The sequence below is a fragment of the Physeter macrocephalus genome, chromosome 4, assembly GCF_002837175.3.
Source record: "Physeter macrocephalus isolate SW-GA chromosome 4, ASM283717v5, whole genome shotgun sequence".
NCBI classification, from domain to species: Eukaryota; Metazoa; Chordata; class Mammalia; order Artiodactyla; family Physeteridae; genus Physeter; species Physeter macrocephalus.
The window spans coordinates 134078255-134104044 of record NC_041217.1 but is presented as its reverse complement, the minus strand read 5'-3'; the positions used below and the strand labels follow the sequence as shown (position 1 = coordinate 134104044).

The 25790-nt window shown below is 44.3% G+C and overlaps 1 long non-coding RNA gene across 1 annotated transcript; it reads left to right on the top strand.

Moving 5' to 3' along the window:
* The first annotated feature begins 568 nt into the window (after positions 1–568).
* On the top strand, positions 569–13742 carry LOC129392092 (uncharacterized). The gene is made up of 3 exons (XR_008617271.1): positions 569–640; positions 6505–6595; positions 13573–13742. It is a non-coding gene; the product is annotated as an uncharacterized lncRNA (long non-coding RNA).
* Positions 13743–25790: the final 12048 nt, after the last annotated feature.

The window sequence follows — 25790 nt, the reverse complement described above, 5'->3', positions numbered from 1 at the left end:
CGCTGAGCCTGCGCGTCCGGAGCCTGTGCCCCGCAACGGGAGAGGCCACAACAGAGGGAGGCCCGCATACCACACACACAAAAAAAAGTAGCACTCTGTAAGTGTCCATTATTATTTTTATTATAGCAGGTGCTTACTTAGTGAACATGAAATGATGACTGAATTTATTCTCTCATTTGATCTCTATAACAACCCTTCCTCCACCCTTCCCCACTATATGCATTCCAAATAGACAGCAAAGGAATTCCTTTTCCCATTTTAAAGATGGAGAAGTTGGGAGTGAATGAATGAATAAATAAATGAATACATGAATATCTAACCCACTCAACCTGTTCTGTGTCCCCCACCTCCTCCCAGTGGCCATAGCTGGGCTGTTTGTCTGGAAAGCTGGGAGCTCTGAGCCCTGGAGAAGTGATCCTGGCTTTCTCTCCAACTTTCCAGCTCCAGGGATGGTGCCAAGAGCTCCACGCAATTTGCTCTGTGTCTAACACAGTCTGGGGGCAGGTGCTTCTGGGCTTTGTAAACACTGGGCCTCTGGGCTCTGCCCCAGAAGGCCCCAGCTTCCCAGAACCAGCACCCCAGTTCCTGTTCAGCTGCTGCTCTTTCTGTAAGGCCTTTGCAAGCCTCACTGCCCCTTCTGGTAAGTGCAGGGGCCAGGAGGGAGGTTCCACTTTCAAATTCGCTACCACACCCACAGGAGGGAGATTTCTCAACGTGGAGGGAAATTTCCTTTCTCTTTAGGCCTAACCTCAAGCTTGCTCCTTAACTCTTTTTTTTTTTTTTTTTTTCAGGATGTACTTAATTTTCTGCTGAGGCTTAGGTCTCCCACAATCTAAACTTGACTCTGCTCCAGAAATAAGGGAGAACCATTACACTGCCGAGCCCCTACTGCAGGCCTGGCCTGCCCTGTGCTCAGGTGGGCTCTTCGTGCATTCTGATGTGCCCCTTCCCATGCCCCTATTTTACAGATTTGGGGACTGAGGCTCAGGGCAATGGAATGACTAGGGCTGGAATGTTCAAATGGGAAAACCAACCCCTTAGAGCTTTAGAAACACTTAGACATGGCCACAGAAAAGAAGTCCCCGAATGGAATTAATCTTGGCTGCTTCTGTACCACGTACTTAACTCTGTTCCTCTGCTTCCTGTAATCTAAATGTTTATTTGTATCCATATCTGTCTGTCCTGCTGGACTGCCCCTTCTCAACGGCAGAGAAGGTGACTCACTCGTGTCCTTCTCCCTGGCCCCAGCACATAGCGTGAGACAGGAAGGGATTGCTGGTCTGAGAAGTTAAAGCAAGCCAGTGGGCCTGGTGGTAGAGAATTAATGGAGGGGAAACGCAGGGTGGGCTGGAGTAAAAAAGCAAGGCCAGATCATGGAGGACCCTGTAGGCCATGGTGAGGTATCTGACTTTAATTCTAAGGGCAAAAGGAAGCCACTTAAGGCTTTTGAGCAGGGCCCTTACATGTTACAACAAAGTAATCTGGTTGTAGTGTGGAGAATAGATTGGAAAGTAACAGATGAGGAAGCTCAGTGAGGAGCTGTCCCATTAGACCAGGCAAGAGATAGGAGAGTCTCTCCAGGTCAGTGTTTCTCAGACTTGAGTGGGCATCAGAATCCCCTAGAAGACCTGTTAAAACACAGCTTGCTAGCCCCACTCCCAGAGTTTCTGATTCAGTAGGTCTGGGGTGGGGCCTGAGAATTTGTATTTCTAGCGAGGTCCCAGGTGATGCAAATGCTGCTGGTCCCAGAGGACCACTGGCTTTAGGGAAAGAGAGGAGGGAAAGGGTGAGCGAGACACAGTCTTATCCTCAAAGACCTTTTATTTTATGGGAGCACAGTGTGAGCAGTGAAATTCTCGAGAAGTGGATGCATCGGCATGGTGACAGTCCAGGGAGGGACCTCTCCTCCAGTGTGGGGTGATGGAGAGGGTCAGAGGAAGCTTTCTGGAAGAGAGAACTCTTGAATTGAGTTATAAGTAGGAGTCAACCAGGTGAGGGGGTTCAGCAGGAGAGATAGGAAGGAGAAGATGTTCAAGTCAGAGGGCAGACCTTGAGCAAAAACAAGGAGGTGAGGGATAGTATGATGTGTTTGGCCAATTGATCAAGAGACTTCAAAATGAAGCTGGTATATCATGAAGGGCTTTGTATGCCCTACAAATGAAAGAGTTTGGACTTTATCCTGTGGAGCAGAAGTTTGAAAACTTTTTCTGGGGAGGGGGGAGGGGTGCATAATGCAACGTGGGAGAAGTCACAGAGCCGTCTGAGAATCTGATCAAAGTTAACGCACACACAAGCAGAATATGGTGTGAATTTCAGGGTGTTCAAAAATTTGCTGAAGCCTATCCATGAACTTAAAAAAAAAAATCTCTGCAGTGGATGATGGGTTTTAAGCAAATAGTTGTCTTAATTACATTTTAGTTTAGAAGGACCTCTCAGCGGCCATGTAAAGAATGGATTTGCTCAGAGGTAACTTGGGTAAAAATTAATAAACGGCAGTGTGGGCGGGGACCAGTTTAACACCTTATACACAAGTGCTAGATTGGTAAGTGTCAAGATTAGACTTGCTGTTTAGCACAGTCACTGCTCAGTTCAAGAAGTGTTGCTTGAGAGCTGAGCTCAGAGGCTGTCTTTGCATGGCTTAAATCTAGGCTGATGGGTAATGTAAACCAGCAAGAAGGAGCCATCTCCACCCTTACCCCACCTACTGGAATCTGCCGGTCATCAGTCAGCTGAGGCCCAGATACCCCAGGCCTTCGAGGGCCAGAAGCCAAGGACGTGAAGGAAGGCAGCACTCTGATGAGCTGGGGAGAGGCCAAAAGGGCAAAGTGGGGTAGTGAGTTTTTGGGAGATGGCCAGAGTGTCATTCCTTCCAAAGGTTTTGCAATAGCCCTAGGAAGCAGACAGAGCTAAGATGATTATCTCTGTTGGACAGATGGGACACCGAAGGCCAGAGAAGGTGAGAACTTTACAAAAGACACGTAGCAGACATCAGGGCAAAACTGGAAGAGGAATCAACACTGGACTCGAGTTAGTAGCTCGCCTTAGGCTGACCCTGGTGCAAATTTTGCCATGGCTCTTTGCGGTGGCTCTATGATCCTGTAATTCTATGATTCTAGCAAAAAGGCTCTCCACCATTAGCTCAATTCTTTTAGTTTCTTTTGATCTTTATCTGCCTTTTCACCCAAGACCTTACCATCAACCGCCTGTGAAGCTTGGAGCCAGCCGTTTGTCCTCTCTGCCTTGAGTTTTCTCTTCACCTGTAAAACAAGAGGATGGCACTAAATGTCCACAAAGCCTTTGTCTTCTCTGAACTACAGTGGTTCTACAAAGGCTTCTGTGATCCAAAATTCTGCCCCAGCTTTGATGTGACAACAGGCTGTTCACCAGCCCTACTCCTTTTATATACAGTTACCGAGGAATATGAAGAAGAATAATGATAATGATTAACATTTATTTCTTCCCATGGGCCAAGAACTGATCTAAGTACATTTAAGCTTCAAAACAACTTTTTAAGGGAACTGCTATTATTGTTTCCATTTCATAAACGAGAAACCTAGAAACACACAGAGAGGTTACATTACTTAATATAAGGTCATACAGCTAACAGTTTGTGCAACCAGTGTTCAAACCCAAGCAGTTGGCTCAGGGTCCATGCTCTTTTCCCCAGGAGCTGAAGAGTGAGGGGTTAAGGGTACAGGGAAGGTATGGGAACTACCAAGTGAAGTCTCAGTGACAGGAGGCTCATTACCCCTCAGTGGCATATTTTATCATCATCCCCATCTCCATAGCAAGTTGTGCTATGTCCTGCTACCTCCCACCCCCTGCAAGGGGACACTTGTAAGAAGTTATCTAGTGACTTGTGGAAGGAGTTGCCAGATTAAGCACATAAAAATACAGGATACCTGGTTAAATTCGAATTTCTAATAAAAAGTAAATAATTTTTTAAGAGTGAGTCTATCCCATGCAACATTTGGGACATACTTATACCAAAAACTTTTTCATTATTTATCTGAAATTCAAATTTAACTGGGCATCCAATATTTCATCTGGCACACCTACTTCCAGTACAATAAAAATGAGGATAAGTGATGACACTTTCCCTTTAGAAGATTGAATGTGTATTATTGTTCTTTGGCTCACTGGTCCAGAAGGTTGACTTGATGGGCTTGGCGGAATCATTTTCAAGGGAATAGGGATGACCTCTCCTTCCTTATCTCAGTTGGGAAGTCCTGTGTGGCCTCCAAAATCACCCCTGAACAGCCTTCTGAACTGAAGCGGAACTCCCCAGAATGATCTGGAACAGGGCTTGCTCACTGGCCGCCCACGCGCCTGTCTCAGTTTCCAGTGCCCTGCTCACAACTTAGAAGGTGACATAAACGGAGATCTCCCTCCTTCTCTGCTCCCCAACAGATTCCCAGGTCCCTTCTAGGACATTCGGGTCTTCAAACACTAATTACTGCTCCTCTCTGAACATTAGTAATCTCTTCTGTGATAATTAGAGAAAAATTAAGAAAAGCACATATTAGATTCGCAAGTCAGAGTGGGTCATTTCTCGGGTTTTCCTCATACTGAATATTATAGAGTCCTGGGATTAGAATACCAAGGCCCCAAGGATTTTCTGACCTTAACAACATGTTGTGAATTCCCAAAAATCCCCCCTAGGAAATGCGTTTTGAAATATAAATATGTGGGGTTACTCCGTATCTCAGCCAGCTGTGCTGAAGCTTGCTTTCTCATGGCTGGCATCCCAGACAGACCCCGGGCTTGACCGAACTCCTACCTCCTCATCACAACCTGACCCCGGGCTTCCCTCTCTCCCTTTCCCTCACCACATCCCACCCGTGTCCTGTGTGGAGTGGTTTCTATCAACAGAGCCTGTTTCAGCTCATTGGGAAACTGGCTGCTCACATGCTTTCAATCTGCTTTGTCTTCCCTGATTACCGAGATGTCCCAGACCAAATCATACTTAGATGAAATGCATTCGGGTGGGTGGGCCCCACCTGCCTCAGCAGAAATATTAGAGCAGCCGCCTGGAGCACAGCCGAGACTTACACAAAATGCAGATCAGCATCCCCAAAGCAAAGGGAATTTTGAAAAGTGTTTTGGGGCTTCCCTGGTGGCGCAGTGGTTGCGCGTCTGCCTGCCGATGCAGGGGAACCGGGTTCGCGCCCCGGTCTGGGAGGATCCCACGTGCCGCGGAGCGGCTGGGCCCGTGAGCCATGGCCGCTGGGCCTGCGCGTCCGGAGCCTGTGCTCCGCAACGGGAGAGGCCACAACAGAGGGAGGCCCGCATACCACAAAAAAAAAAAAAAAAAAAAGAAAAGTGTTTTGTATTAACGTTCTTGAATATATACATTTATAGGCATTCTGATTAGACCCCAGGCAAATGTCATACTATTGCCTTAAAAGAATGAACTGAAAAAGGATTTAGAACAGAACAAAACCAAAACTTTCTTGGGTTTTATAGCACTATGGGCTGGATAGCAATTTATCTTCCTCCTTGCCCTGCCTAAGGTACAGCACTTCTCACTGTGGGGCTGTGAAGAATGGGGTCCCAGCTTTTTTTCTGAATATTTTCTGATTAGAAGCCTCTAAGCTGACGTTATTAGCCAGACGTGTCCTTGGCTTTGTCAGCTGGAGCCAGACTATCCTCATCGTCATTACCTTCATAATCCCATGGCTGAGAGTCATTGATCGCTTATTTTGTGCCAGGAGTTTTGCTAAATATTCTACATGATTTATGTCACTGAATTCCCTAATGACCTTCTATGAGAGGTACATTTTTTTCATTAAGATTTTATTTTCTTAGAGCAGTTTAAGGTTCACGGCAGAACTAAGGGACGGTACCGAGATGTCTTACGTAACTCCCTGCCCCTACACATGCACAGCCTCCTCCATTATGAACATCCTCCACCAGAGCACTATGTTTGTTTTAGTTGATGAACCTACATAGACACATCATAATTACCCCCAAATCCATAGTTTACCCTTGGTACTGTACATTCTATGGGTTTGGACAAATGTGTAATGACATATATCCATCATTGTAACATTATACATAGTACTTTCTCTGCCTTAAAAATCCTCTGTGCTCTACCTATTCGTCCTCCCCGCCCCCTCCCAACTTCTGGCAACCACTAATCTTTTTACTGTCTCCATAGTTTTGCCTTTTCCAGAATGTCGTGTAGTTGGAATCATACAGTATATAGCCTTTTCAGATTGGCTTCTTTCACTTAGTATTATGCATTTAAGTTTCCTTTCATGGCTTGATGGTTCATTTATTTTTAGCACTGAATAATATTTCATTGTCTAGATGTACCACAGTTTATTTATTCATTCACCTTCGTTGCTCCCAAGTTTGGGCAATTATAAACAAAGCTGCTATAAACATCTTTGCGCAGGTTTTTGTTTGGACATAAGTTTTCAACGACTGTTATTGCTAAATGTATTTAGTTTTGTCAGAAACTGCAAAACTGACTTCCAAAGTGACTGTACTATTTTGCAGGTTCACCAGCGGTGAACGAGAGTTCCTGTTGCTCCACATCCTCATCAGCACTTGGTGTTGTCAGTGTTCAGGATTTTGGCCATTCTGATAGGTATGTAGTGGTATATCATTGCTTTAATTTGCATTTCCTTGTTGACATATGATGTGGAGCATCTTTTCACATGCTTATTTGCCATCTATATGTCTTCCTTGGTGAGGTATCTGTTAAGTTCTTAGCTAATTTTTTAATCAGGTTGTTTGTTTTCTTGTCATTGAATTTTAAGATTTCTTTATATATTTTGGATAACAGTCCTTTACCAGATGTGTCTTCTGCAAATATTTTCTCCTAGTCATGGCTTATCTTTTCCTTTTCTTGACATTTTCTTTCACAGAGCAGAAGTTTTTAATTTTAATGAAGTGCAGCTTAGTGATTATTTCTTTCATGGTTCATGTCTTTCGTGTTATATCTAAAAAGACATTATCATACCCACATCTAGGTTTTTTTTCCTATGTTATCGTCTATGTTTTATACTTTTAAGTTTTACATATAGGTCTGTGATCTATTTTGAGTTAATTTTTGTGAAGGGTATAAGGTCTACATCTAGGTTCATTTTTTGTTGTTTTTTTTTTTTGCATGTGTTCATCTAATTGGTCTAGTACCATTTGTATAAAAGACTAAATTTGCTCCATTGCATTGCCTTTGTTCTTTTGTCAAAGATCAGTTGACTATATTTATGTGGGTCTGTTTCTGGGCTCTCTCCTCTGTCCACTGATCTATTTGTCTATTCTTTCACCAGTACCACACTGTCTTGATTACTGTAGCTTTATATAATAAGTCTTGAAGTTGGGTAGTTTTAGTCCTCCAGCTTTGCTCTTCCCCTTCCATATTGTGTTGGCTATTTGGGGCCTTTTGTCTCTGCATATAAACTTTAGAATTAGTTTGACAATATCCACAAAATAACTTGCTGGGATTTTGATTGGGATTAGGTTGAATCTACGGATCAAGTTGTGAAGAACTTATCAGTATTTTGATAATACTGATTCTTCCTATGCATATATTTGGTTTTTCTTTAATATCTTTTATCAGAGATCTGTAGTTTTAATCACATAAATTTCATCCATATTTTGTTAGATTTATACCTAAGTATTTCATTTTTGGGGGTGCTAATTTTTTACTTTCAAATTCCATTTGTTCATTGCTGGTTGTGGGAAAGCAATTGACCTTTATATATTGACCTGTATCCTTCAACCTGGTAATAATCACTTATTAGTTCCAGGAGATTTTTGCTAATTCAGATTTTCTTAGATGATCATGTCATCTGCAGACAAACACAGTTTTATTTCTTCCTTCCCAGTCTGCATACATGTTATTTTCTTTTCCTTTCTTGTCATAGTGCATTAGCTAGAACGTCCAGTATGATGTTGAAAAGGAGTTGTGAGAGGGGCATCCTTGTCTTGTACCTGACCTTAGTGTGAAAGCTTTGAGTTTCTCATCGTGTATGATATTAGCTGTGGGGTTTTCATAGATATTCTTTATCAAGTCGAGGAAGTTCACTAAGAGTTTTTGTCATGAATGTTGTTGGATTTTGTCATATGCATTTTCTACATCTATTGATATGATCATATGATCAAGTGATTTTTATTTTTTAGCTTGTTGATGTAATGGATTACATGAATTGATTTTCTAATGTTCAACCAGCATTACTTACCTGGGATAAATCCCACTTGGTTGTGTGCATAATTCTTTTTATATACTGTTGGATTTAATTTGCTAATATTTTGAAGATTTTTGCATCTATGTTCATGAGAGATATTGGTCTGTGGGTTTCTTTTCTCGTAATGTCTTTGTCTGTGTTTGGTACTGGGGTAATGCTAGCCTCATAGAGTAAGTTAGGAAGTATGCCTTCGGCTTCTATTCTCTGAAAGAGATTGCAGAGATTTAGTAAAATTTCTTTAAAATGTTTGGTAGAATTTACCACTGAACCCATCTGGGCCTGGTACTTTCTGTTTTGGAAGGTTATTAATTATTGAATCAATTTTTTAAATAGACATAGGCCTGTTCAGGTTATCTATTTCTTCTTGTGTGAGTTTTGGCAAATTGTGTCTTTCATGGAATTGGTTAATTTCATCTAGGTTGTCGAATTTGTAGGTATAGAGTTGTTCATAGTACTCCTTTATTTCCCTATAATAGCCATAGGATCTGTAGTGATGTCGAAGGATGTACAATTTTTAATACCCGTTTTATGGATGAGGAAACTGAGAGTTAACAAGATTGATAGCCCAGGGTCACAGAGCTAATCAAGGGGAAAGCTGGTGTTCTAACCCCAGACTGTACAACCCAAGGCCGCAACATTCAATCTTGGTGACCCTGGCTTCCCAGGGTTTGGTAGCAAGGCAGTTCTGGGAGCATTCTAGGTACTTGGTAACTATTTGGGCAAGGAGATTAAAGAGTCTCACTCATTTTTCAGGGTCCCCCTCAAAACTCTCCTAGATGTATATAGTAGATCCATCCCTCCTCTTTGTACTTCCCTGGTCTATGAAGGCATTTATGAGAGTCTGAGCTCCTTTGAGGTGACAAGAGGACATAATGCAGAAAAGGAAAAACCTCTGATGCCAGACAGAGCTGGGTTTAAATGATGGCTCAAAATTTAACCAACTCTATAGAGATGGGACAGAAAACTTCTCTAAATTTTTGTTTCCTCACCTATAAAATGGGTAAAATTTCATTTGCTACACAGGATTGTTATAAGTGTTAACTAGAAAAATTTAGCCTGCATTCAGGCATCCAGTATTTTTTGAGCACCTGTTATGTGCAGAGGCCATTAGGAACTTGATTAATGCCCATTACTATCCTTTAAGGACAGAGATTTTATATTCCATTCTTTTCATCCCCACGACCCAGTAGAGAGCCTAGAACAGAATGTGTGCTCATTAAATGGGGAGCATATGATGTTTACATAAATTAATAAATAAATACAATAAAAGTCAAAACTCATGACATGACATATTTACATAGCCCACCCAGTTTATCTCTGTGGCCTCATCTACCACCCCTCCCCTCCAGCTACACATGACTAACTGGTATTCAGCAAACAAGCAATGTCCTTCCTTGTCTCAGCATCAACCCAGTGCTCAAATAATTCTCTGTCTTGAATGCCTGCCACACCCCTTTTGTCCACCTGGCGAGCTACTCAGTAGTATTAGTTTTACCTTATGGAAAATTCAGAATAAATCTTCTACTCTGCATGACAGCCTTTCAAATAGTTGAAGTTAGTCCTTGTGACTCCCTTCCTTGTGTTATCCTTCCAGGTCATATTTTCTTCCTCCTTCCCAATAATTCTTGTAGGTGATGGTCTCTGAATCCCATACCATCTCGGGTCCTCCCTATTTTACCAGTTGCCTCTTAGTCATTCTTTCACTGGCTATTTATTGAGCACCTACTAGATGTAATATAGTGCTCCCCAAACTTTTTGGCACCAGGGACCAGTTTCATGGAAGACAATTTTTCCACGGACTGGGGCAGGGAGGGGGATGGTTTCAGGATGATTTAAGTGCATTACATTTATTGTGCACTTTATTTCTATTATTATTACATTGTAATATATAATGAAATCGTTGCGGAGCACAGGCTCTGGACGCGCAGGCCCAGCGGCCATGGCTCACGGGCTCAGCCGCTCCGCGGCATGTGGCATCCTCCCGGACCGGGGCGCGAACCCGGTTCCCCTGCATCGGCAGGCGGACGCGCAACCACTGCGCCACCAGGGAAACCCCATTGATAGGGTTTTGATATGAGTCTGCAAGCAAGTGATTTATTATGGTCTCTGTGCAGTCAAACCCTCTGCTAATGTTAATCTGTATTTGCAGGCGCTCCCCAGCGCTAGCGTCATCGCCTCAGCTCCCCCTCAGATCATCAGGCATTAGATTCTCATAAGGAGCGCACAACCTAGATCCCTCACGTGTGCAGTTCACAGTAGGGCTCGAGCTCCTATGAGAATCTAATGCTGCCTCTGATCTGACAAGAAGTGGAGCTCAGGCAGTAATGTGAGCGATGGGGAGTGGCTGTAAATACAGATGAAGCTTCACTCGCTTGCCCGCCGCTCACCTCCTACTGTGCAGCCCGGTTCCTAACAGGCCACAGACCAGTACCAGTCCATGACCCGGGGGTTGGGGACCCCTGATGTACGATAAAATAGATTTTGTCACAAGACTAAAAGTTTATGAGGCTTATATTCTCGTGAGAGGAGCTAGACAACAAACAAGCAAAAATTGAATATATATGTTGGCTGTAGATGTGTCAGGAAGAAAAAGAAAATGAGCATGTGAGGAGAGGAGAAGGGAGAGTGTAAAGATTATGCATAGGGTGGTCAGGGAATACAGTCCTATTTAAGCGGGATGTTGAAGGAAATGAGGGAGAAACCATGTGGCTATCTGGGGGAGGTGTATCCAGATGGAGAGAAAAACAAGTTCAAGTGCCCTCTGGCAAGAGTGTCTTGATGTGTTTGTGGCAGTTCCGGGAGGCCCAGGTGATGGAGCACAGGGAGAGCGAGAAATCACAGTTGGAGGTGAGTTCCAAGAGGAACTGGAGGCAGATTACATAGGTCCTCTAGGACAATGAGAAGAACATCATTTTAAGTGATATGGAAATTTAGCAGGGAGTTTATCTGAATCACTTGAAGACTTCTCTCTGGAGACTTTACAAAGTTCGGTTTTAGAGGAACAAACATGGAAGCAGAGAGACCTAGTTAGGGGCTATTGCAATAACCACAGCAGGAGATGATGGTTGCTGGAAACAACATAGTTATGCTTCAAATGTGTATGATGCACTAGAATTCTGGATGTAGTTTGAAAGCAGAGCTCACTGCATTTGTTAAAGGATCAAGCGTGGGGCAGAAGACTGTACCTCAGTCTCCTTCTCTGTAAAATAGGGATAATATTTGTACCTCACGGTTGTTAAGCTTCACAGTGGATGCTCAAGAAATGTGAATTTCCTCTCTCAGCAGCACAGTGCTCCGACTGGCAGTGATCACAGGACCATTAATCATGGTAGATTATTCAGAGTCTGGGTGGGGAGGAGAGATGCTAAATTTCAAGTACCTGTGGGACCCCCAAAGGGAGAGATACCATTGGAAAGATGTAGTGCATGATTTAGGATATAGTTCAGGGTAAAAGTTTGGGAGATGTCATTGTATGTAGCAGCTGAAACCACTGGGATAAGTCAAGAATAGTGTCCTTTCCATTACCATAGTAATACTGTGCACTATTCATGGAACTAATATATACCTTAAAGAAGAAATCACAGCATCATTAAAAGCAGAATGAAAAATCTGGTATCATATGAAATGAGGGAATAATTGTTCCAGAATTTTGGAATAAGGGAAGCCAGGGAAACTGAGCTGACACATTGTATGAGCTTCTTGGAAATATAGTATAAAGGGAACTGAGTATCTCCATGGTTGTTAGTCATCAAGAAAAGGAAGAGAGTTTAGGCAACATGGATATAAATCAAGGAGGTGTGAGTCTTCATCCAGGCCTTCCCTTTACACTGTGTTATCGGCTTTTTAACATTAGCCATGGAATTGTTACCTGTTTGATAGGCTGATAGCACATCTGGTTGCTCAGACTCAGATCTGGATTCTGTTTCTATGGGCGTGCTGGCTTTGTGCAGATGTGTGGTCCACGGGAGCCCCCAGTGATGGTACCCACATGATAAATCCCATGCAACTATTTGCGTGTTGCAGAGGCTAGTCTCCTCCCTCGCTGGTTTACTGGTATCTCTCCATCTGCCCCAGGTACCTGGGAATCAACAGAACCGGGCTCTTTCCTGGCTCTGTCATCACCCAATGGCATCTGTGTGCTGCGATGATTGATCTGCTCTGCACACTTGCACAACCATGTGTGGTCTGACCCCACACTGTGTGAAGGTCACCAATATACTATGATCCCAGAAGAGGGGGGTCAAGATGAGCCAGAGGGGATGGGTGCCTGGAAATATTGTATAAGGATGGACTGAAATAACTAGGGATTTTTTTTTTTTTTTTTGAATGGGGAATAGGAGATGTGAAGGTCACCAATATACTATGATCCCAGAAGAGGGGGGTCAAGATGAGCCAGAGGGAATGGGTGCCTGGAAATATTGTATAAGGATGGACTGAAATAACTAGGGATTTTTTTTTTTTTTTGAATGGGGAATAGGAGATTCAAATAGGATGTGTCTTCAAATGCTTTGAGGGCAACTATTTGGCTGAGAAATTGACTTGTTCCTCTTCTATACTGACTAATATATGGATGTGTCAAAGAGATATACTTTGGCTCATCATTATAAAAGATATTTCTAATAACATGTGCCATCCATCAGTGAAATGAGCTGTCTTTTCATTTTCATTTCATCCTCCTTTTCAGGAGGATGACTGATGGAACCCTCTTAGTTTGGGTTCAAGCATTGGATCTGAGATTGGACTAGATGAATAACACCTTCTTGCCTACTCTCCCCGCCTTCCCATTATCTCCCCTTCCTGTCTCTGGTCCTCTGGCTTATCCTGAGAGGAACAAACCTACATGGACTTTTACTAAGTGGGAGTCAAACCTTAGGCCCCTTTGTGTGCAAGATGCAAACTGTCAATTTGACCCAAGATGTTCACAAACTTTTTTGAGTGATTAATAGGAAAGGCAAATACCTTTCATTCCTCAGGGCTACCAACGACCATGTGGTAAATGACTTCATCTGAGCACCGAATGGCACCCCACCTCACGAGGATTACTTCTCCCTGGTTGACCCCAGGTCAAGGCTGATCCATTTTGCTTTGAGGGGAAGAATGTGAAGCATGTCCTCCGTGAAAGCCCAGAACAGATGTTATGTTTTCTTTCATGACTGCCTTTGCTAAGTGGCTTGTGAGCTGGGCCCTTGGACATCAAGCCAGGCTTCGCCAGCACAGCTAATCAAGAGATGATCAGGTCCCTCAGACAAAGGGGGAAAGTCCAGTGGGTAAGATGGTGGAAGGTGAGCTGTCCCCAAAGCCGGGGGAGTATAAAGGAGTCCTAAAACCCAAAAGAACCTAACAGGCCAAATAGTTTGACCTCTTGATTTTCCAGATGAAGAAATTGAAGGTCAGAGGGACAGGGAATTCCTGAAGTCATGCAGAAAATCAGACCCATCAGGACTAGGATTAGAGCGAGGTGAGTGAGGCAGCTGCATGACCCTGAGTGACCCCTCCTGAAATTTTGCACCCTAGGTAACTCATTTGCTTCACCCTAGTCTCAGTCCTGAACCCTGTACCACCCAAGCTAGAGGACTCACCTGCCACACTCAAAGTCCCTTCGGAGAGGTTCTATCCATGGAAGGTGCCATGTTTTCTTGCATATGATCCTGTCCCAGTTGGACCAAAGAAGGACCCCCGATCATAGGCAGCCAACATGCAGCCTGGCCAGCATCTTGGGCTAGTCTGGTGTGGGCAGTTGTCCCGTGGGGCCTAAAGGGATTTAACTGGACAATCAGATTTTCTCTGGGGAATTTGAATCAGCAATAAGAGGACACAGTCTTTAGTGTTTGAGAGATAAAGTCAAGGGCATTCTTGCACCTCAGTTCTGTTACTTTCACTGTTCTGTACTCATTCCTGTGATGTTCATCCTGGGAAGGCAGAGAGGGATGACCAGCCCTGTGCCTCTCCCAATTTCTGCCTGTTGCTAATGGGTGCACCCCTTGTGCCACTGTTCAGACTTCTCACCGCTGTGGAGACCACCTGCCTCCCATCATCCATGTATCCAACAATGAGTGAACAGATCCTTTTCATTAGGCACAAAGGTGAATAACACTTGGTCCCTAATCTCAGGAGTTTACACCTTAGCAGGAGAAGCAGATGCAAAAGAGATCATTGTAGTACCATGTGATGAGTATAACGATGGAAAAAAGCCACATATCATTGGGGCACCAGGAAAAGGTGCATAACCCATCTGGCAGAACCAGGAGTGAATGAAAAGAAGACTTCCTGGAGGAGGTGTTGCCTGCACTGAGTTCTAAGCAATGAGAAGGGTTTTGCCGCGTGAAGAGTAGGGGAAAAGCTTTCTAGGTTTGATCAAAGTATAGAGCTAAGGACCAGCACATGTGGAGGAACTGTGAACAGTTAGACAGTTGTATGAATTTCAAGTCAGGGCAGAGCAAGGAGGAGGACGCTGATCCTTGTAAGCCAGGATAAGGAGCTTGGACTTCATACACCAGGTGAGCTCTCACACACTGGTAATCCAAAGCTACACTCAGTGCCAGGACAACTGTACTTGGCCCATGGAGGATTTCATAGAATTCTGAGTTTGAATGCCTTTAGACAGCTATGCTTCAGTTCGCCATAATCCCTACTGCTCCCCATTGCCTACCAATGGTCCTGGCACTCACTTTTTTTTTTTTTTTTTTTTCGTGGTACGCGGGCCTCTCACTGTTGTGGCCTCTCCCGTTGCGGAGCACAGGCTTTGGATGCACAGGCTCAGTGGCCATGGCTCACGGGCCCAGCCGCGTGCGGGATCTTCCCGGACCGGGGCACGAACCCGTGTCCCCTGCATTGGCAGGCGGATTCTCAACCACTATGCCACCAGGGAAGCCCCTGGCACTCACTTTTATTTCCTACTGCCATCTGTAGGTGCTGAGGACATGGTCCCTGCTCTGGATGGTGGAGAGACTCTGAAGAGTTTTTGGAGGCATGATCAGGCCTCTGCTTTACAAAAGTTCCCTTGGATGAGGCAGAAGAGGGATTTTAGGGGCACTCTGGAGGCAGAGAAGTCGTTTGCAGGCCATTGCAATAATCCAGGCCAGACATCCCTGGTGGCGCAGTGGTTAAGAATCCACCTGCCAATGCAGGGGACACAGGTTTGAGCCCTGGTCCGGGAAGATCCCACAGGCTGTGGAGCAGCTCAGCCTGTGCGCCCAGCTACTGAGCCTGTGCTCCAGAGCCCACGAGCCACAACTACTGAGCCTGCATGCCACAACTACTGAAGCCTGAACGCCTAGAGCCTGTGCTCCACAGCAAGTGAAGCTGCTGCGATGAGAAGTCCGTGCACCACAACGAAGAGTAATCCCTGTTCTCTGCAACTAGAGGAAGCCCGCGCACAGCAACGAAGACCCAATGCAGCCATAAATAAATAAATAATAAATAAAATAAAAATTTTAAAAAATGAAAAAAAAATCTATAAAAAATTAATTAATTAAAAAAATAATAATCCAGGCAAAAGATGTCAAGGGCCTGGAAATATGCCGGAGGAGGGCTAGTAAGCACTGAGCTATGGCCCCTCCAGCTGCTCTTGTGTGTTTTGGAAGCCATGTGGGAGAGGGTGATGGACCTGGAGCCAGCAATTCTGTATCCAGCACCACTTTACATGACAGGATGCTGTGAGTCCCTAACCTGCTGGGCGCCTCCTATGCCCCCAGGCTTAACATCCATCATCTCTGGCCAAGATCCCACCAATCCTGTGGAGCTATTCCCCCTCCCCAACCATTCTACAAAGGCTTAGAGAGGTTAGGCAGCTCCCATGAAGGGTCCTTGCTACGCGGTTGGTCAGGAATTCAGAACCAGAGTGAGGCGTCTGCAAAGCTGGGACTTGCTCTGCTCTATTCCCCTCACACGCTGCCCAGTAGGTTTGTCTGGACATTGTCCAGAGCCCAGAGGCTATGACAGCAACATCTTTGGGAGTTGACCCAGTAGAGAATTAATATGGACTTTGGGAGAGAGAAAAAGAACTGAGGGTAAACTATCCAAGAGGCCAAGCTGAAATGTGTGTTCGAGTATGTGTATTTGGTTTGGCAAAGCCCTGCTACCTTTCTCTCAGAAAAGAAGAAAAATTCTAAGTGCATTTACATGTTAGAACACAAATGCCAAAGCAAGGGTAAGTATTGTTGTTTGGGATCCACTGGCTACAAGAAGTCTGAAGGGGAAACCAGGCTGGAGAGGATCCTTCTGGAAGGGCTCCAGACGTCCTGGCCTGGGAGCTCCTGTACCCAGCTCTTCTCTTTCTTTTCTCCTTCATCAGCTTTGAGGAAGTTTTAGAAAACACTCCCATGGCCCTAAAAGTCCTACCCAGAGACTCAAGCGCCCGTTCTAAGTCAGTTATTCTCGAAGGATGGTCCTCAGACCAGCAGCAGCTCCATTACCTGGGAACTTATTAGACATGCAAATTCTCAGACCCCATACAAGCATACTAAATCAGAAACCAGGGTGTAGTACAGGGCCAGCACTCTGTTTAACCAAGTCCACTAGGGGGATTCTGAAGTGAGCCCAAGTTTGAGAACCCCTGCAATAAGTGATAATGTGACAGTGTGAATGTTTCATTGATGCTTTAATGAGTCTCATGTATTTTTCCTGCAATGTCCTGGGCTTCTTCCAAATGAATAAAGACTCTCTGCAACATCACTTTGGGTCCAGCAGAATCCCAACGTGGCCAGTCAAAGAGTGGGCATGGGCAGGTAGACCAATGGTCAGTTCAAATTCAAATTCAAATTCCATGCTGGCTTGTTTTGTTTTGCTTTGATGTTGCTTGATCTGAACTCAGCTTCAGTGACACCTCCTCAAGGAAGCCTTCCCAGCTTTCCCAGGCTAGGTTAGAGTCTCCTGTCATATTTTCCCAGAAGTACCCCAAGTTCTGGCTCATCCTCCTGGTGTTCATCCATCAGTCTGTGTCACAATCACCTGTTTAATAAATAGTCCTTTTCTTCCACTTCACTCCAAGTGCAGTGAAGGCAGAGCCTGTGGGTTTCCTGTTCCTCCTCCCGTTCCTGTGGAAGAGCGGAGGGATACACAGTAAATATGTGTTTAATTAATGGAACACCGAACTCACATATATGCCTTGTATAGTGGTTCCTTCAGGCTGGATTGTTTCTCCCCAGCTTCACCTGTGGCTCTCTCTATCTTCTCATTCCAACCTTACCTACCCAGTCACCATCATCAGACCACCCTACCCAACCCAACCCAGCTGGTCTCTACCATCCCTCTGCTTTGTCTTCAACAGAGCACTTAATCACTATTTGACAGTCTATTTAATTATTTTATGTTCTGACCCCCGAGTACCCACCCCCCGAGAATACAAGTTCCAAAGTCAGGGGTTGGTTTATCTAGCTCAACTGTGTATCCTCTGCACCTCAGATTCCCTCAGTAAGTGATTTTCAAATGATGCATGACTTTTTACTGACTCATTTACTCACTCAGACATCTTCTATGTATGAGCATTTATATATGGAGAAAGCTAAACCCAAGAGGAGAGCCAGTTGCCCAGGTCACACAGCTAGTGGGGAGCAGAACTGAGCTAGAATCTATGGCTTCTGGCTTTCAAGCCCATCCTCTTTCTACCACATCACTTACCTCTTTGCTTGACTAAAAAGTTTGGTATTTTTCCTGGAAGTTGTGTGGAGCCATTGAATTCTTGAACTTCAAGGAAGTAGCAGAATGGGTGCTGTTTTACTATATAAGGTAGGTCTCTCTCTCCTCCTCTTGCCAGATTGACTAGTCTTATTTCAAAGGCATCTGCTTTTCCATCTATGGGTCATGAAGTCACTGCCACACACCATAAATCCATCATTGACATTTTCTTGCAGCTGTGTTAATTGACAGCTCTGACTCACCAGTGCTGTGAAGATGCCAGAAGGGCTGGTGCCGTCAAACCGTATCAGCTGGAGACGGCCTGCGATTGCCGATGGCTGCATTAATGTACCTGTGCTGTGGCAGAGGTCCCTCCACCCTGCCTGGCGGCCGCAGAGACAAACCCAGAGGAGATGAAGGGGTGTCACTCCAGGAGGCAGCTGATTTATGTCAGAGGATTAAACCTGTCCCTGTATCAAGTGCAAGCTTTGCTCAATCAAGCCAGAACCCCATCAGCTTTAGAGAAAGCCTCTGTGCTGGAACTTCGGACCAAGAGGGAGGAGAAGTGGGGATATATGTATATATGTATATGTATAGCTGATTCACTTTGTTATACAGCAGAAACTAACACACCATTGTAAAGCAATTATACTCCAATAAAGGTGTGAAAAAAAAAGAGTACCCACGTTCATTGAAATATCTTTGATAATGGCAAAAACAAGTAGGGAATTGTAGTACCAACTCTGGTACTTTCCACAGGACTATTACGCACCTACTAGAATCTGAGTTAAAAATAGGTAGACAGGGCTTCCCTGGTGGCGCAGTGGTTGGGAGTCTGCCTGCCGATGCAGGGGACACGGGTTCGTGCCCCGGTCCAGGAGGATCCCGCATGCCGCGGAGCGGCTGGGCCCGTGAGCCATGGCCGCTGAGCCTGGGCGTCCGGAGTCTGTGCTCTGCAACGGGAGAGGCCGCAACAGTGAGAGGCCCGCGTACCACACACACACACACACACACACACACACACACACACACACACACAATAGGTAAACATAACTAGATTCTTATAATAAATTGGTTAGAAAATTCGGTTACAAAATGTAAAGTGCCGGATGAGCCTATTTTTGTTTTAGTAAAGACTAGATGGATTGATGGATGAATAAATAGAAGGATCAAAGGTAGATATGGAGGAAAGTAGGTATATAGTTAGATGGACAGACAGATGGATAAGAGAGACATAAAAGGAAGACTGGAAAGACCTACACCAGTATATTAACAGTGGTTATATATGGATGGGGGGATTAAGAGTAATTTTTTAAATTGCTAACCTTTAGTTCCTGATTATTAAAGAATACATTTACATTGCTTTTGTCAACACATAGTTATCAATACCAACAATTCTAGTATTCAGAGTCAAGAGTTTATCTTTGACTTATGTTTCCTCTTTATTCTGAGTGGATGTTCGTATCATCCATCCATCTGCTGAGGAGGCAGGATCTATTTGGACTTCAGGATGGCACTTAAACAATATCCCATATTATCTTCAGATCCATTTCATGTCTTCTCATGACTCTGGGTTGTTTTTGGTTTTTATTCCTTCTGTAGACCTGGGAGCCCCTGTCTACACCCTGCCTTGCCACCCCTTGTTTTCCTGGTGAGTTCCTTCTCATGCTTCTTCAGATCTCACCACTGCCCCTTCCCTTTGTTGGTGCTTCCCTCCCCTCCACCTACCACCTGGGTTCTCCCATTACACCTTGCTCCCATTGTATCTTACTCTGTTTGGAACTTTCCAATCTGTATGGTTATTATCCATGTGCTTTGCTGTCAGACTCAGTGCTCATGGATGTTCCATCTCACTTCCACCTTCAGTGCCTCATTGCCTAATAAAAGCTCATCTGCTTCTCCTGCAAGTATGTTCCCATCAGCCTAAAAGGAAACTTGGCTAACAACCTTGATGCCATTCACTTAATCAACAGGCATTTACTGAACATCTACTATATGTCAATTACAGAGATTAACAACGTACTCTCCCTCCAGAGGCTCACAGCCAGGCAGGGAAGGCAGACATGGGCACATGAAAAAGACCAAAAGCTTCTGCCAGAGAATGTCAATGTCCTATTACAGCCTAGACAGTGAGTCTTCTTGGAGTTCAAGAGACTCCTGCCGGCTGTGTGGACAGGGAAAGACACCCCAGGGGAGTTAGGGTTAGAGTAGCGACTTCAGAGAAGAGAAAGATTCAGACAAACAAAGAGGATGGGGAGGACATTTCAGGTGAAGGAAATAGTGTGGCAAAGGTGCGGAGGTGGTGGGCTCCTTGTTTGTTCATGGGGCGTACAGACTATGGGAATGGGAAGACATCAGACTTAATGGGGGCCGCATCTAGGTGATATCACACAGAAGCTGTGTGGTTTCTCTGAGCCTGAATTTCCTCACCTGTAAACTGAATTTTATTTTACCTGCTTTATCTGCCTCACAGGGAGGTTGGGAGAATTGAATAAAACTCTTACACGGTGTGTGGAAGCCCTTGGTAAATTGTAAAGCAGTATGCTCATGGAAGTCAAGGAATAATGAAAGTCAACAATACAGCTAGAAAAAGGGAAATGCTGAAGTGTGTTGGAAATATTTAAGGCAGGATTGGGGGATAGGCCTTCAAGATTCTGAATTTGTTTTTGTTTTTAGATCTCATGATCCCCCAGTATCACTTCTGTGATTCCTTCCTCACTGATCTAGCCCCTCCACCCCAGTCTGGGTTAGGGGCCTACCCCTGTGTTCCTAATCCCACTTACTGGTAAAACAGCCTGCTAATTTCTGTTACTGCATCTGTCTCCCCAACCAGGCTGGCAGTTCACTGATGGCAGATACCATTCCTTATTCATTTTATATCCTCAGTGCAGGGCCCCTAGTGGGCAACCAGTAGACGTGTGCTAGTGATGGCTCTCCTAATGGCTACGATGCATGGAGCTCTTATCAAGTGGCAATCACTTTGCTAAGCACGTATCAAGGATTTGCTCATCCCTGCAACAACCCTGTGAAGCAGGTCTTATTCCCATTTTACAGATAGAAGCAGTGAATATTGGGAAACAAAATAACTCAGTTTCATTTGCCCAATCCAAAAGCATTGGAGTCAGCATTTAAGCTGAGGCAGTTAAGCTTCAGAGTGCTACACCTTTCCTGCGAATTCATTCACTCATTCATTCCACCAGTAATGATCATATGTCTACCATGTGCCAGGAAACAGTCCAGGCAGCAATATGTCTGGAAGAAGTAATAAACAGGATCTCAGATCATCCTATACTAGGTGAAAAATGTGAAACAGATGTGGGATCAAAGTACAGAGCATCCCAGAGGTGTGGACAACTTGGCTGTGGGTAGGGATGGAGGAGGCCTCCCCTAGAGGAGAAAAGGAGACAAGGGCATTCTGTCCAGGCAGAGGAAAGGTCAAGTGCAAGGACACGAAGGTGGGAAGCAGCAGGTCTGGTATGGCTGTTGCAGTAAGTCTTCTTGACTAGACAGTGTGCTCCTTGAGGGCAGAAACCATGTCTTGAACACCTCCATTTTCATAACCATGCACAGTGCCTGGAACTAGGCACCCCAAAGCAGTGAAAGTTTGGTGAATGAATGATATTGGTTTCTACATTTTTAAAAGAGCAAACTTCAAATTTCGGGAGGACATGGGAAGTCTGAATGGGAAGATGACCCCAACTTGCAAGGGGCAGCCAAGGATGACCAGAATTTAGAGAATTCATATGTTTACCAAGAACCTCTTTGCTTGGCTCAAAATATCCCCAGGCTCCCACCTCAGACCTACTCTCCTGCTAACAAAAAACGAAAACAAGCCCTGGCTAGGGTACTGTGGCTTTCGCAAGTTGCTAGGATATCAATACATTTACCCACAACCACAGACCTACGTACGGCGCAAGAACAGCCCACTGGTCCTCACATGAGGCAAGATCATGAGCATTCAATCTACACGCGATCCTGAGGGGGCTTTGAAATCAGCCAGGGAGTTGATAATTGCTCGGAGATACCACAGCTCAAGTTTTTCTCCAGGTTTTTCTGTAATAAGCTTTCTTGTTGTTGTTAAGTTGATTTGCTCTGGCTTCCTCTGGGGTTTCAAATTCAGTTGTGATTTGCACCTGCTTTTTTTGAACCTTCCAGAACTTATGAGGGGGAGACAGGTGTCATATTGTTCCACTCCAAAGGCCCTGGGCTTCCAACACGGGGCAGCTTAGGTCTAGAGGCTCTTGGGGGAAACAAGACATTTGGGTTTGGGGCCCTTTAAGTAAATGTGCAGGAAATGTGTCCTAGAGCAGGTTGAAATCCTGGTCTGAGTGCCCAATACTAGAAGACCACTGCTTCTGCAGTGATTTCAGGGCGGGGGCGGGAAGGACAGTCCTTGTCAAACTGAGGGACACAGGGCTACTCAAGACCTATACCAGGACCAAGCGCGTAGCTTTCACCTGCCTCAAAAGCAAACCAATTTGATCACAGCCAGGGAAAGCAAAATGGACTCACTCCCTGATTTTAAAAACTCTTCCAAATTATTACCTTCTCTAAACAAACAAAACAAAACAAGATTCTGCTGTTTCAACTCTGTCCTTTTCTAAAAGAGCTGCAACCTTCTCTTGGCATCACTGTCACCCAGTATTTTTTGAGATCCTTTTCATGTAGACCCCTGAGCTACAAAGGCCAACGCTGGATCCTGCCTATCACAGCTGGATGCTAATTCACAAACATGCCCCATGCCACGTTCCCATAGAGACTGGGGGAAAGGATCTTCTCTTTGGCTGAAGTTATTACTTCAGCGGGCAAGTGATCTTTTATCTAATTATAGGCAGCAAGGACAGCTTAATATCTATACTTCTAAACCTCTGTTTTAGGCTGACGACTACAAAAATGTAATTGTCTCATAGCCCATAGCCCTTACGATGGCTCAGGTTTTTATGGTAATTTTAGTGACATAATTTGCAACTAATTCAACCTAAAAAATCTCAATGACAAGTTATATTGCTCAAAACTGCATGTTCTGTAGTATATTATTAAAATCTTTTCTGCAGTTCTGCAGTTCTAGTGAACAACTGGCAACCCCTGCTTTAAAAAATCTTCAGTTTAAATCATACTGACTATATTCTATGGCATATATTAGCTTTTCCCAGAGCTTCCTTTGCCAAAACACAGTCCCGTGAGAAGAACATTTGCGTGGGGAGTTCTGTAGTCGAAATCTGTGATTGGTTCTGACCATGAAGCTGCACAGAATCAAATGGATAGTAGAAATCATGGGGGTCCTTATGGTCTGCAGATATGTATTCCTGGGCCACCCCAATTTTGACATTTATAATAATTTTATTTTTTGAACCTTCCTGATTTTTGTTTCGTACTCGGATTTTAACATTAAGAATACTTCTTCTAAAGAAATACACAAATGTATGACATTTTTAAAAATCACCACTGGTTCTTCCATCCTCTTTCCCCCATCAGAGCCTGAAATGAGCCTTTCTATGTTTCACTGATTGTTGAATTTAAGACATAATAACTGACTTCAAAATGGTCATGGAGAAAGGGCAGGAGGAAGTCATTTTCTGTGTTTCTGCTTTCGCATGGGGAAATTGGAGAAATAGAATATGCTCATAGAAACTTGGGCCTGCTGTAGACACGCTTTGTGCATTCATGTGCTACACAAATGTCTATTAATTGTACAAGTATAAATAACGTGACAGGTCCACGGGGCAAATCAAAAATTCTTCACAATCGGTCTTCTACCTACTTCCCAGCTATTACTTCCTTACAGGATTGCTCTGTTCCAGCCCAGCTGGTGTCTTCCAGTGGTGGACGTGTCTTCTGCATCACCACCTCTGCTCTGCCTTTTGTAGGAAGCCTTCTCCTCAGCCATCCACCCAGGACTGTCTGCCTCCTTATATGTATTTACTTATTCAATCACTTATTCATTCATTCTATTATATATATACGTAATATACAAATCCACCTCCACACCCACCACCCACAAGCATATCGAATATCTACATCCACATTCATCATCCACATTCACATCCGCATCTATATCCACATCCACATCCAACTTCTACACCAATATCCAACATCCAACATCCACATCCACATCCACATCCAACATCCACACCCAACATTGAACATCTATACCCACATCCAATGTCCACATCCACACCCACATCCATATCTGTATCTATTCTATATTTATATCATCACCCAGGTACTATCACTGGTTTTCAGGTCTCATCATTTGCCTCATTTTGATTTGTTTATTTTTAAAGTGGATATCTTTCCTCTCCTATTAGACCATGAGCTCCTTAGAGATAGCAATATTGTTTACTGAATTTTGCATCTTTCACTGATGTACAGTAGGTCCTCAAGGTATAGATGTTGCTGAGGGAAAGACAGCACTCATCAAACACACCCCCAGTGTCATTGTTCTGGACAGTTCAGTCACACCATCTCATTTAATCCTCGTTACCTTCTGACCTTGTCTCCTTCACTCTGCTCCAGCCACACTGGTCTATTTTTAATGACTTAAATATACAAGCTTGTTCAACCTCTGACTTTTGCACCGGTTGTCCGTTTGCCTGGAATACTTACCCCCTACCCAGATCCTTCCATGGTTGGCTTTTTCTCTCCATTCTTATTTAAGCTCCAAAGTCACCTACTCTGAGAGTCTCACCCTGACCACCTTAGTCAAGGAACCCAACCCGATCCCCCCACAGGGTTATTCTATATTCCAGTATCCTCTTTCATTCTCCCCATAACACTTGTCAACACTTGCAATTAGCTTATGGATTCATTTACTTATTATCTGTCTCCCCACACCCCCTGCCCCTTCCCCAACTAAAATGTAAGCTCCATGAGGGCAGGGGTTATCCTGTCCTGTTTGTGGCTGTATTTACAGCCTAGAATAGTGTCTGACACATAGTAGGTGCTCAATTATCATCCAGTGAGAAAATAACCTTGAGTGGATACCAGTTTTGGAGATGTGGAAACTGAGGCTATGGATGTGGAGTGACATGCCTCCTGTCAGCAACTTGTAATTGACAAATCTGAGATCCAAAGCCCTCCTCAAAACCCAGGCCTCTCATGCTACAGGAAACTGCTGCTCCATGGACACAGGTGGATACATTAATGGAAACGTGATGCTTCATCTGCTTTGATCAGATCTTCTGATATTTCTCTTGTGTCCTTGTCTATTTTGAAATTATAGACAAGTAGGCATGTGGGTTTCTAATTTCAGAAAGTTTTATTCAGCAGTGTAATAACAATAATAGTTTCTGTGTCTGCTGATATGCTAAGGTCTTTGAATATGCTAATCTCACCTAATTACCATAACAACCCTATAAGGAGGGTAATTTTTTCTCAATTTTTATGCATGAGAAAATACAGCTCAAGAACATGGAATATCTTACCTAAAGTTAGTGGTATCGAGACTAGAATCAGAAGATACTGACAGGGTAATGTGAGAAGTGATGGATAAAAGGCTAAGGGAACCAAGATTCATCTCCTTGCTGCCAAAGCCTATATTTCTAACTCTCCTGCTAGACTCAGGACTCTCTAAAAGGCAAGCTCTGAGCTGGGTACCAAGGATATAAAGACTCATTCTCTGACCACAACAAGCTCTCAGTCTGAAAAAGAAAGACCTGGTTTGAACAAGAAAGGAAGCACCGTATGGGATGGGGGTGAGGAACAGAAGCAGGAGGGCTGTGCTGGTGCTGGGCCTGCATGCGTGAATGGGGCTAAGTACAGACACAACTGAACTTTAAGTTCTTTAGTGTCACACCAGGGCTCTAGCGGGAGAAGACCACTTGCAAATTCCATTTCAGTGGTGTTGCCGGCAGGAGAGAGCCTGCTCAAGGATAGGGCTGGAGAAGCATATGGATGAAGGGACCACACAGCTCTGGAGCGTGGTCAGAGTTGGCTCAGGGCAGCAGGGTGACTACAGTGGTCCCTAGATCCACTGAC